The sequence below is a fragment of the Grampus griseus genome (genome assembly GCF_964374135.1).
Source record: "Grampus griseus genome assembly, chromosome: 16".
Taxonomy (NCBI): Eukaryota; Metazoa; Chordata; class Mammalia; order Artiodactyla; family Delphinidae; genus Grampus; species Grampus griseus.
In genome coordinates this window covers 50,515,488-50,527,529 of record NC_139010.1, presented here as the reverse complement: position 1 = coordinate 50,527,529, position 12,042 = coordinate 50,515,488, and the positions used below count along the sequence as shown (strand labels likewise).

The 12,042-nt window shown below is 40.5% G+C and overlaps 1 long non-coding RNA gene across 1 annotated transcript in view; it reads left to right on the top strand.

Annotated features, from left to right (window-relative positions):
• Nucleotides 1-8,086, top strand: part of LOC309834805 — a 31,783-nt gene extending 23,697 nt beyond the window's left edge. Inside the window, exon 3 of the long non-coding RNA XR_014297888.1 lies at nt 8,003-8,086. This is a non-coding gene — a long non-coding RNA (uncharacterized lncRNA). The remainder of the gene's footprint in view (nt 1-8,002) is intronic.
• Nucleotides 8,087-12,042: the final 3,956 nt, after the last annotated feature.

Here is a 12,042-nt window from a genome sequence, read left to right as displayed (position 1 = left end):
TTTGTCTCAAGGTATTTTCTGATTTCCTCTTTCGATTTCATCATTGACCCATTAATATTTTAGTAGCATGTTGTTTAGTCTACATGTGATTTTTTTCTTTTTTTGTGTGTGTGGTTGATTTCTAGTTTGATGCCATTGTGGTTAGGAAAAAATGCTTGAAATAATTTCTGTCCTCTTAAACTTGTTGAGGCTTATTTTGTGTCCTAGTATGTGGGCAATTCTAGAGAATGTTCATGCACACTTGAAAAGAATGTGTACTCTGGCTTTTTTGAATGTAGTGTCCTTTAGATATCAACTAAGTCTCACTGTTCTATTGTGTCATTTAGGATCTCTTGCTTTATGTCTGGAAGATCTGTCTGTTGATACCAGTGGGGTGTTAAAATTCCCTACTGTTATTGTATTCTTGTCAATTTCTCCCTTTATGTCTGTTAGTATTTGTTTTATATATTTAGGTGCTCTTATATTGGGTATAATATCCTTTTGTATTGATCCCTTTATCATTACATAGTGTCCTTCTTTTTCTTTCTTTATGGCCTTTGTTTTTAAAGTCTGTTTTGTCTGATATGAGTATTGCTACCCCTGCTTTTTTGTCATTTTCTTTGGCATGAAATATCTTTTTCCATCCTCTCACTTTCAATATATGTGTGTGCTTTTCACCCTAAAGTAGGCAGCATATTGTATATTCTTGTTTTTTTAATCCAATCTGCCACTCATGTTTTGATCAGAGCACTTAGTCCGTTAACATTGAAGGTAATTATTGCTACACATGTATTTATTGCCAAACCTTGTTGTCCAGTTGATTTTATAGTTCTTTCTTCATTTGTTCTTTTTGTTTCTCCTTTCATGGTTTGATAGTTTTCTTTTGTATTATGCTTGAATTCCTTTCTTTTTGTTCTTTGTGAATCTACTGTATGTGTTTGATTTGTGGTTACCCTGGTTTTCATGTATATTAACCCATAACTATATCTATTTCTTTAGACTGCTGGTCATATAAGTTCAAACACATTCTAAAAGATCTACATTTTCTTTACTCCCTTCCCCCACATTTTGTGATTCTGATGTCCTATTTTACATCTTCATGTTTACCTTCTGCTGTTAATTGTGGTTACAATCACTTTTACAAAAAAAATTTATTGGCTTTTAATCTTTGTACTGACTTATTTGATACTCAATCTTTTTTATCTATTTGCCTTTCCTATTGTGATTTTTCCTTTCCTATAGATTCCTACCTTTTCTATTTAGAGAAGAAATAGAATATTTCTTTTAGGTTAGGTTTAGTACTGCTGTAATCTTTTAGTTTTTGCTTGTCTGAGAAATTCTTTCTCTCTCCTTCTATTCTAAATGATCATCTTGCTGGGTAGAGTATCCTAGGTTGCAGATTTTTCCTTTTCAGGACTTTGAATATATCATGCAACTCCCTTCTGCCCTGCAAAATTTCTGCAGAGAAATCAGCTGATAGCCTTATGGGAATTCCCTTGTAACTGACTCTTTGTTTTCTCTTACTGCCTTTAGAATATTTAACTTTTGCCTTTTAAATATAATATGTCACGGGACTTCCCTGGACATCCAGTGGTTAAGACTTCACCTTCCACTGCAGGGTGTGCAGGTTTAATCCCTGGTCAGGGAGCTAAGATTCCACATGCCTTGCAGCCAAAAAACCAAAACATCAAACAGAAGCAATATTGTAAGAAATTCAGTAAAGAGTTTAAAAATTGTCCACATCAAAAAAATATATATATATATGATATGTCTCAGTGTGGGTCTGTTTGGGTTCATCTTGTTTGGGACCCTCTGTGTTTGCTGTACCTGGATATGTTTTCTTCTTTGGGTGCAGGAAATTCTCCGACATAATTTCTTCAAATCCATTTTTAATCTCTTTCTCTCTCTCTCTCATCTCCTTCTGGAAGATCTATTATGCATAGGTTGGCATGCTTTATATTATCTCATTAATCTTGTATGTTGCTTTCTTTTTTTTCCATTTGTCTTTCTGTTGTTCTGATTGGGTGCTTTCCATTATCCTATCTTCCAGATCACTTATTCATTCTTCTCTGTTATTTAGTCTGCTATTCATTGCTTCTGGTTTGGTTTTTATCTCAGTAATTGAGTTGTCTAATTTTGAAAGATAGTTTCTAGTTCCTTGTTACACTGAGCTGAATTTCTGTCAATAATTCTTAATTCCTTTAGCATTTTATTACTTTCTGAACTCAGGGTCTAGTGGACTGGCAAGGTCATTTTCATTATTCTTTTGGGGTATTGTTCTTTCTCTGCTTTTTAACTATTCTTCCTAAATTCATAGAAACAGAGAAATTTATCTACCGTGGTCTTAAAGTGTTGTTATTATGTGGGAGTGGCCCTGTATAGACTGTGTTAGTCCAATATTTTTATGCAAGGGCTGTTTTTGGGATGGATGCTGCCACATCTTTCCTCAGAGTATGTTGGCTGTTATCCCCTTGATAGGGGATGTGATTGATGTTGTGGTGTCTAGAGCCTGCAGTGGATATTGGGCAGGGCCTCCTCTTTGTTCCATGGCTGTCACAGCCCTGGCAGTGGCAGAGTCTGCTCTCCAGTTTTTGAAGTAGAAGGCCTGAGAGTCAGGTTCAGTAAGGGTCCCTTGTGCTTAAGTGTGTGTTCTGTCCCCAAGGAGGTTAGTGCTGAAGCAAGTGATGCCCATGTGGTCACAGTGAACCTGTGCAGGTATCCACAGTTCTGCCCAGAAGCAGCCCAAGGTCGCATTCCTTTCTCTACTGTGTTCATTCCAGACCTAGTTCTGGGCTGTCACCAGAGCCTGGAGTATGGTGCCTGCAGGAATCAAGGCAGTTTCGCTGTTGCCTGGGACCTGGGCTGCCTCTCTATTAGGGCTTTCCCAGGACTTGTCTGCCCCACATCCATCTCCAAGCTGCAGTGTGAGGTAGGTGGAACCAGAGTGTTCCCACCAGGAAAGGAACCCCTGCATACTTCTCCCCAGGGGCTTTCCACTGGACTTGTGCAAATCTGTGATGCTGTTGACTACCCGGTGTACATGCCGACAAAGTCCACAGGTGTTGGGCTCACCCTCGGACCTCCCCTCTGCCCTAAGTCTGTGAGTGCTGATAAGGGGGCTCAGATGTCAGCCCTGCCCCAGCCATGTGCGTGCTAACAAAGTCTGCCACTGCAGAAGCCGTGCCCCGCTCTAGGCACCTTGACAATGGGCTCTAAGGTTCAGCCCCGACCACAGGGTTTGTCTGCCCAATTTTCAGCACGTAGGTGCTGTGCGTATTAGCAGCCCCACAGGGCTCATGTTTTGGGCTAGGAAGTGCAGCTAGGTGGCAGCCCTCAGCACTGGTCTCTCTCTACCCTGATTGCTAGCAAGCTAGTACACAGGTACTCCTCGTGAACAGAGTCCAGGCTCCTACAACCCCTCTATCTGTCCCAGGCTACAGGGAGGCTTCCCAGGATGAAGGTCTGCCTGTGGGGACCCTCCCTCCTTCACAGATCCCTCCTAGGGATGCCAGTCCCATCCTGAAGCCTTTTTGCCTACCTGGATACATGGCGGGGGTGGAGGTGGTCTTTCTTGCAGCTTCGGTCGTATGAGAGATCTTCTGCCAGTTTCCAGCTGATTTTCTGTGAAAATTGTTCCACTTGTGGATTGATTTTTGATGTGATTTTTGGGGAGAGGTAAGGTCCACGTCCTCCTACTCTGCCATCTTGATCCCATCCACTGTTGAGTTTCTGTTGTTACCTGAACACTTGACTTATCCCTTCTCCTAAACTGCAAGCTCTTAGGAACCAAAGATTAAGTAGTCTTATAATGGAGATTTGTTTTGTATTTTATACGAAAGCAGAGTGCTGATGAAGGCTTTATTTTGCATATCTTCCTGTTGCCCACCACCACTCCAAAATCTACTCCTCACCTTTCTCCATGCTGCCTTCTGACTCAGGGCACTGACCTGGATAGGCTACCTCAGCAGTTCACAAAGTATAGTCCCCAAAGCCCCAGGTTTCCTCAAGACTTTTTCAGGAGGTATACAGGTCAGAAGTATCTTTATAAGAATACTAAGACAGTACTTGCCTTTTTCAATTTGAATTGATGGTGCAAAAATCAAAGGTGGATAAAACTTCTGGAGCCTTAGCAGGAATCAAGGCAGTGGCACCAACCTGCTGGCAGTCACTGTGTTCTTCACTAACGCAATCTTTTAAGAAATGCCAGTTTCATTTAAGAATGCCCATGACAAAACAGCAAAAAAACAGTATTAATTGCATTCAGTCTCACATCTTTTGCGTCCATGTCTTTTTAATATTCCATGTAATGAAATGGCAGTATGCATAAAGCATACTTCTGTGGTACACCAAAGCATGATGGTTATTTCCAAGAAAAGCATCGACAGGATTGTTTCAACTGCAGGCTGAATATCTGCTTTTCTCATGGAACAGCATTTGGAAATAAGACTAACAGATAAACTGTAGTTACTCAGAATTGGCTTTTGGCAGGTATTTTCTTGAAAATAACACAAGTGAGTCTATCATTTTGAGAAAGACATATTTGCTGCCCATGATAAAATTTGAGTTTTTAAGCAAATATTAGAATTTTTGAAACATATCTGCTACAATGAGATTGACAATTTCCCAAAGTTTAAAGATTTTTCAGATACGTTATTTTTTTGGATATTGTATATTCAAATGTGTCAATATGTAGTAGATCTGCCTAATTCACTAAACCTATATTTTCCAAACGACCAAGGCATAAAACTACAAAATCATGCATGGGTAAAAGGTACATTCAAAGTGTGATATAGACCAATGGATTTTAATGTAACCAAACACAAAAAGTTCATTGTTATAATTTCAGATTCCACATTGCACTAACCTTTAAGAAACTACTTGCTGAGCTTTGGTGCATTATTAAAGAAGACTGTACATGACGTTTGGAAAAGATACTGAAAAGACCCCTTTTCTAACTGCGGGTAGGTGTGAGGCTATACTTTCTTCATACACTTCAACCAAAATAATATGTCACCACGTTTTGAATGCAGAAATCAACATGAAAATCCAGGTGTCCTCCATGAAGCCAAACATTAGCATTTCTCCAAAATGTAAAACAATGCCACATACTCACTAGCTTTTGAAACAAGGAGCTGTTTTTCATTGAAATTTTTCTTGTATTAACATATGAAATTTTTCTTGTATTAACATACAATGGGTTTATTACTTTTTAATTAGTTTCTTAGCTTTCATTTCTAATATGGTAAGTATCAATGGATATAAGCTACATAAACAGAAGTTCTCAATAATTTTTAAGAGCGTAATGGAGTTCTGAGACCAAAAAGCTTGAAAATTGGTAGGTTACGTAAATGGATCCTCTTACCTCTGACTTCCAACTGGGTATGACCAATGGGGAGCCCCTGCATCCTCTTACCTCTGATTTCCAACTGGGTATGACCAATGGGGAGCCCCTGCAAGAGATCAGAGAATGAGGGAGAGAGAGGTGGGGATGTTTATTCCCCCAACTCTCTCCCTGCAGGGTCACTTGTGCTCCCTCCTCCTAAGCCCTATCTCACAACTCTCTCACTCTGGCCTCTAGTTTGCACCCCAGCCCTTTGCCCAGTGGTGGCAAAGGCTTTGCTGTTACCATTCCCAGGTCACAGTACTATTCCACTACCCCTGTGTTTCCCTACCGCATGTGTAAACAGCCTCTTGTTGAGTCTTAGCTGATAGAAACTGATTTAGGCGTTTTTATCGTCTACCCACATAAATTGAAAAATATAAGTGAAATAAAAACTCTTTTTTGAAATTTCTTCACAATGTAAACCTGATTCTTCCTAAGCACTTTCTGTGTAAGAGCCACTCATGTTCTTTTCCAGCCCCTGTGCCGTCAATGTCGTGGCGAGTTCACATTTCTTAAAACAGTTAATCACATGTGTCTCCAGATTTTCTCCCAAGGTGCTGACCCATTTTGCAAGGTTTTTGTTCTTTTTAATAGGGATATAGTTGCTTTCCAATGTTGTTAGTTTCTACTGTACAACGAAGTGAATCAGCTGTATGTATACATATATTCCCTCCCTCACCACCCCCCCCCATCCCACCCATCTAGGTCACCACAAACCACCAAGCTGAGCTCCCTGTCCTATACAGCAGGTTCCCACTAGCTATCTGTTTTACACATGGCAGGGCACCTTTGTCAATCCCAATCTCCCAATTCATCCCACCCTCCTCTCTCTACCGTGTCCACATGTCCATTCTCTACCTCTGTGTCTCTATTCCTGCCCTGTAAACAGGTTCATCTGTACCATTTTTCTAGATTCCACATATGTCCATTAATATACCGGTATGTTGAAAAGGGAACCCTCTTGCACTGTGGGTGGGAATGTACATTGATACGGCCACTATGGAGAACAGTATGGAGGTTCCTTAAAAAACGAAAACTAGAACTACCATACGACCCAGCAATCCCACTACTGGGCATCTACCCTGAGAAAACCCTAATTCAAAAAGTCACACGCACCCATTCTGCAAGTTTTGATGCTAGCACTTTTGACTTTAAGTTATGCAGATTTTTGACAAGCACATCTCGACTGCTGCCTGGCCAGCATGATAATAAGACACCATTGTCTAATACATATCATAATAAATGTGATAATATATGTATCTTAGAAATAATGAAATATGGTAGTTTAATTCCATGCTCAGCCAGCAACCTCTGATTATTTGGCTTCATATGAAACTTCATCCACTCCCAAATCCTTCCGTTATTGCAACCTTAGTTCACTCACTTCATAGGTGCTTTAGAAATGAAGATCAACTTGCAAAATTATAAGGAATTTTGAAATCCTGGCTCTAGGGTAAGAGGGAGATTACTAGTCCATCCCTGAGCTTTGAGGATGCCTGGTTCTTTCTGGTGAGATCTGGTATGAGTCTCCTGTCCCAGGCACAGCTTTAGGCCTCTAGGTGGGTTGCTCAACCCTCAGGTATCCATACATAGGAATTCCTGGTCCCTCTCCACCGCAGCTATGCACCCTAGTCCTAGGACAGATTCCACAAGATTTTCTCTTTGAATTTTTCTCACTTTTTACCTCATTTTTACTTCTGACTCTATCCTCTTTTTTTTTTTTTTGAAAAAACATTTGTCATTCTGGACAGCCCAACCAACTGCTCATCTTAATTAAATTTACTCTGTTTACCTCAGGCCTCCTCTTCATAATTAGTTTGCAATTTCTGCTTTCCAATAGCAGTCACCTTTTCTCCCTAGTCCTCGAAATCTAAGATGCCAAATCCTTGTTTTCCAATTTTTGTCAGTACATTTCTGGTCCATCTTAAAGCCTTCATTCACAAAGCCCCATTTTTCATCAACACGCATAAACTCATTTTTCAGATAATGAAGAAAGGGACTGGCTACAGTGAGCATAGAATGCAACACGAAGCAACATAGTTCTTAACATTTATCCAGGCAACAGGTATTATTGTGCTGAGAACTGTGTGCGAGTTTATCATATAATCCTAAAAACAAACAACTAATAATAAACTCTGAAATTTGGAGAGATTGCTAATTCCTCCAAAGTCACATAGCTAATGGGCCCAGCAGCCCAGACTGAGTCTGTGTTTCTGGACACAGAGCCGAGGCTTTTTTACCTTATTTCCTGAACACCTGATTGACAAAACACTGTTCTAGGCACCAAGAGGGAGACAGAAAAGCAGGGAGAAGGTGATCCCTCCTCCCAAGCAGCTTACATTCCAGCAGGGGAAAACAGACTATGTATAATAATACCAGTGCCTGGTAGAATGCAGTTTGCACCCAGTGAAATCCAAACCAAACACAGAGCACAGAGAATTCCAACAGCAGAGACAGGAGGGCTTGGAGGAGAAACTGGCGATTGAACTGCACTTGAGTGACGGGTAGAATATAATGAGAACGCTGTTGAAAGGAGCAGAAAGTAGGCTGGATGCCTAAGGGTCTAGGGGAGGGAAGAAAGGGAAGCTGGGAACGAGTTATTTATTACCGCCTGTCACTATTTGTGCTTCTGCTTCTTAGATTCACCGTCAGTCCAAAGTCCAGCTCGGCGAGGACAGCCCGCCCCTCCCAGCAGCCTGTCATGTAGGTCTGTGAAGTGCTACCATTCCCCAACCAGCTGCAGCTCTGCCCTGGTGCCGGAGGTTGTCAATGAATGCTTAAAAGGGTTCTCCTGTCTCCCCGCCTGCGATCCCCTACTTCAGCTCACACTCTGGCTGTCATTTCGTTCTTCACACTTGCCTAGCCTGAAAGAGGTGGACTCTGCTGAACAATGGAATTATCAGCATGGAATGATAGAACAGCGGGAGCCTGCAGGATCACTGGGACCAGGGGTTATACAAAGAAGAAAAGAAAAAGAAACACTTGACAGCCTCTGGGCAAATCTGACCCCCACTGCTCAGCTGGCACAGAGTACTGAAAAGGTTGGTGTGCCTCAGGTGGGGCAGGGGCTCTCGATTCCCCAAAGTACCCACCTCTGCCTTTGTCTTACAGAGTTCCTTGGACCCCTGAAAGCACTGAGCTCTGATTTCTGAACTGATCAACGCTTGACTTGTAAAAGAACAAATGCCTCAAAGCCCTGATCAAGGTAATACTGTTAGTTAACACCAAAGCTAACAATTAAAGCCCAGAATTTCCTCTCACTCCAGTGATTTCCCCAGCTATACCGCACCTATCCACCTTGTAAGGGAAGCAGGGGCTTACAGGATTTGCAGAGAAATCTTGACATCATATTCAAATGGCCAGAGAGCTTACACAAGGAATCAACAAATACATACCTCTGTCCTTTTGCTTACGTCGACTTGCCAACCTATAGACAGCAGCCACTTGTGTATTGATATCCAGCTATATTCCGAAAAAGATTTACGTTATCTATCAAAGACATATATGTCAAGATAAGAAATTAGAGATAGATGATGATGAGAAAGCACGGGAATACAATAGTAATGAAATGAGGCTGATATAAAATACCTTTCATGAAGCACTATTTGCCCGTTATAGGAAAGTGGCACATTTGCCTCCAGATTTTCTAATGGTTAAATTGTTTTGTCCATCATATGATTCTGCTTCCCAAAGGTAAAATCAAACTATTTGCCAAGAAGAAAAGCAATAGTTTTTCATAAATAAAGTGAAAAATTTCACTGAAGGGGTCTGGCATTGTGTGATGTAACAAACCAGGCCCTCAGCACCCTCCAAGAGATGTTTTTGGTTTTCATCTGGTGATCACACAGCACAATTGACTTAGGTTACTCTGTGACTTCTAACTTCTGCACAACAAATTCCTGGCGAAACTTAAAGTTTTTGCAAAGGTAGTGCCCATATATTTATGCCATAAATAATTGTCTCACTCACTGATATATGAACAATGTTCAAATATGTATAGATATTATTATGATTGTAAAATACACTTAAATTTGGTACAGAATTCATGGAGGCTTGTTTTCTCATTCTCTACTTGACAAGAGACACTAGAAGTAAAATTATTATCATGTGGAAATGGTGGGTGAGGGGCTCCACATGACTTCACAATACGCAAAGGAACTCCATCTTCAAAGACACAACCCCAGTGCAGTATAGTCCTTTACAGCCACCATCCATCCCGACTGGTCAGTGCAAGTGCTGTACCAGGTGTCAAAGAGCAACGTTGTTTTTAATAAATACTAATTTTATTATCTCCCTTGTTAAGAGAAATTGAGAAGCACTCATCTGGAGGACTTAATAGATTGTCTATCCTACAAGCCCTTCTCTACAAATATTTTTCTCTTGACTAAGTGTTTGAATAGAGCCCAAGAGAATTCAGATTTGTAATCCGTGACAATTACCTGGCTTGGGCACTTTTAACTTGAAGCTGAGTTAGAGGATCAGTTGACATTCTTTTGTGAATTTGAGAAGCCTAACAAGGATATACATCTCACCTCCATTCTGCGAGGGGATTCAGGCAAGATGTGGTAAGAAAGTTGCGTTTGTATTCATCTTTATATCTGCATCCCTCTATCTTAACCTCACAGACTAAAAAGCAATCTACATTCCAGAAGGCTCTAAATAGAATGGCCAAACTTGTTTAAGCCAGAATATTCCACAGCCAAATGACTGCTCCACCATTTTAAAATGTCATTCACGGAATGCCTAATATTGAGGAATGTTATTTCCTGCTATTTCTTATATGAGAAACGTACCAAGAGCTCTGAGGTGACTTGCTGTGCAAAATTATTAAAGATGAATTAATGAAAAAGTAATTCTCTGCCAAATAGCTTTCCTTTTAGGATACACAATCTGTAGTTTTTCTCTTCTGTAATAATTAGATGGTATGTTAGGTTGTCTACTAAGATCTCTCCTAGATCACAATATTGAAAACACAGCAGCCTTACATAAAAGAAAGTTCATCCCAGTGTGTTATCAGATGATAAGAAACTAATTAAAATGAAGGGAAGTCAGGACATAGCCATGCTTTGTCTCACTGAAAAAGCTTGCCTGTTTGATTAAGGGGCACCCCTACTCACTCGGAGTCTTGTGGGATATTATTTTCAGATTCTTCATAAGCATCAGTAGGTGAGCACTGTGGGGGGGAGAGAGAGAGAAAGTTATTTTGAATTGATTTAATCAATTTTTTTGTTCACAACCAAAAGCTGACTGAAGGTCAATAAAAATGACAAATGGGTTTCCCTGGTGGCGCAGTGGTTGAGAGTCCGCCTGCCGGTGCAGGGGACACGGGTTCGTGCCCCGGTCCGGGAGGATCCCGCGTGCCGCAGAGCGGCTGGGCCCGTGAGCCATGGCCGCTGAGCCTGCGCGTCCGGAGCCTGTGCTCCGCAACGGGAGAGGCCACAACAGTGAGAGGCCCGCCTACCGCAAAAAAAAAAAATTCTATATTATTCCTGATAGAATCCTGTATGAAGTGACTATTATCCCCATAGAGCAGCAGTGGCTAAATCCCACAGGCCCTTCCTTTAAAATATTAGCTTGAGAAACTCATAGTTTCAGAAAGTAAAGTGGCCAGTATTTTGAACGGAATGTGTTTTAAGTAAAAGGTTTTAGTTAGGCGCTGTAATGTTTATCTTTTCAAAAAATGTAGTCTATTATACTTTGGTCATAACCAAATTGTGCCGTATCTATAATCTATCAAAGGCAAATAAATCAGCAAGAAACATGGCCCACCATTCAGCGTGTGCGCTGAACTTACGCTGGTGCAGGCGGTATTCCCTAGGGGATTTATTTACTCTAAGCTTCATGATCACAGGTACTGGGGAAGAAAAGAGGGTCAGCGATTAAGTAACTTTATTTTTCTTAACTGTTTTTTTTTTAATTGCAGTATAGTTGATTCACAATATAATAGTTTCAGGTATACAACACAGTGATTCGAAGTTTTTATAGATAATACTCTAAAATACTGGCTGTATTCCCTGTGCTGTATAGTATATCCTTGTATCTTATTTATTTTATACATAGTAGTTTGTACCTCTTAATCCTCTACCACTATCTTGCTCGTCCCCACATCTTTCTCTCCACTGGTAACCACTAGTTTGTTCTCTGTGAGTCTGTTTCTGTTTTGATATATTCATTCATTTGCTTTATTTTTTAGATTCCACATATTAAATGATAACATCCAGTATTTGCCTTTCTCTGTCTGACTTATTTCACCAAGCATAATACCCTCCAGGTCCGTCCATGTTGTTGCAAATGGCAAAATTTCACTTTTTATGGCCATGTAGTATTCCATTGTATATGTGTACACATCTTCTTCATCCAGTTATCTGTTGATGGGTACTTAGGTTGCTTCCATATCTTGGCTATTGTAAATAATGCTGCTGTGAACATTGGGATGCATGTATCTTTCTGAATTATTGTTTTTATTTTCTTTGGATAAACACCTAGGAGTGGAATTGCTGGATCACAGGGTAGTTCTATTTTTAGTTTTTTGAGGAACCTCCATGCTGTTTTCTGTAATGGCTGCACCAAATTTCTTTCCCAGTGTACGAGGGTTCCTTTTTCTTCACATCCTCATCAACATTTGTTATTTGTGGTCTTTTTGATGATACTCATTCTGCAGGTGTGAGGTGCATATCTCA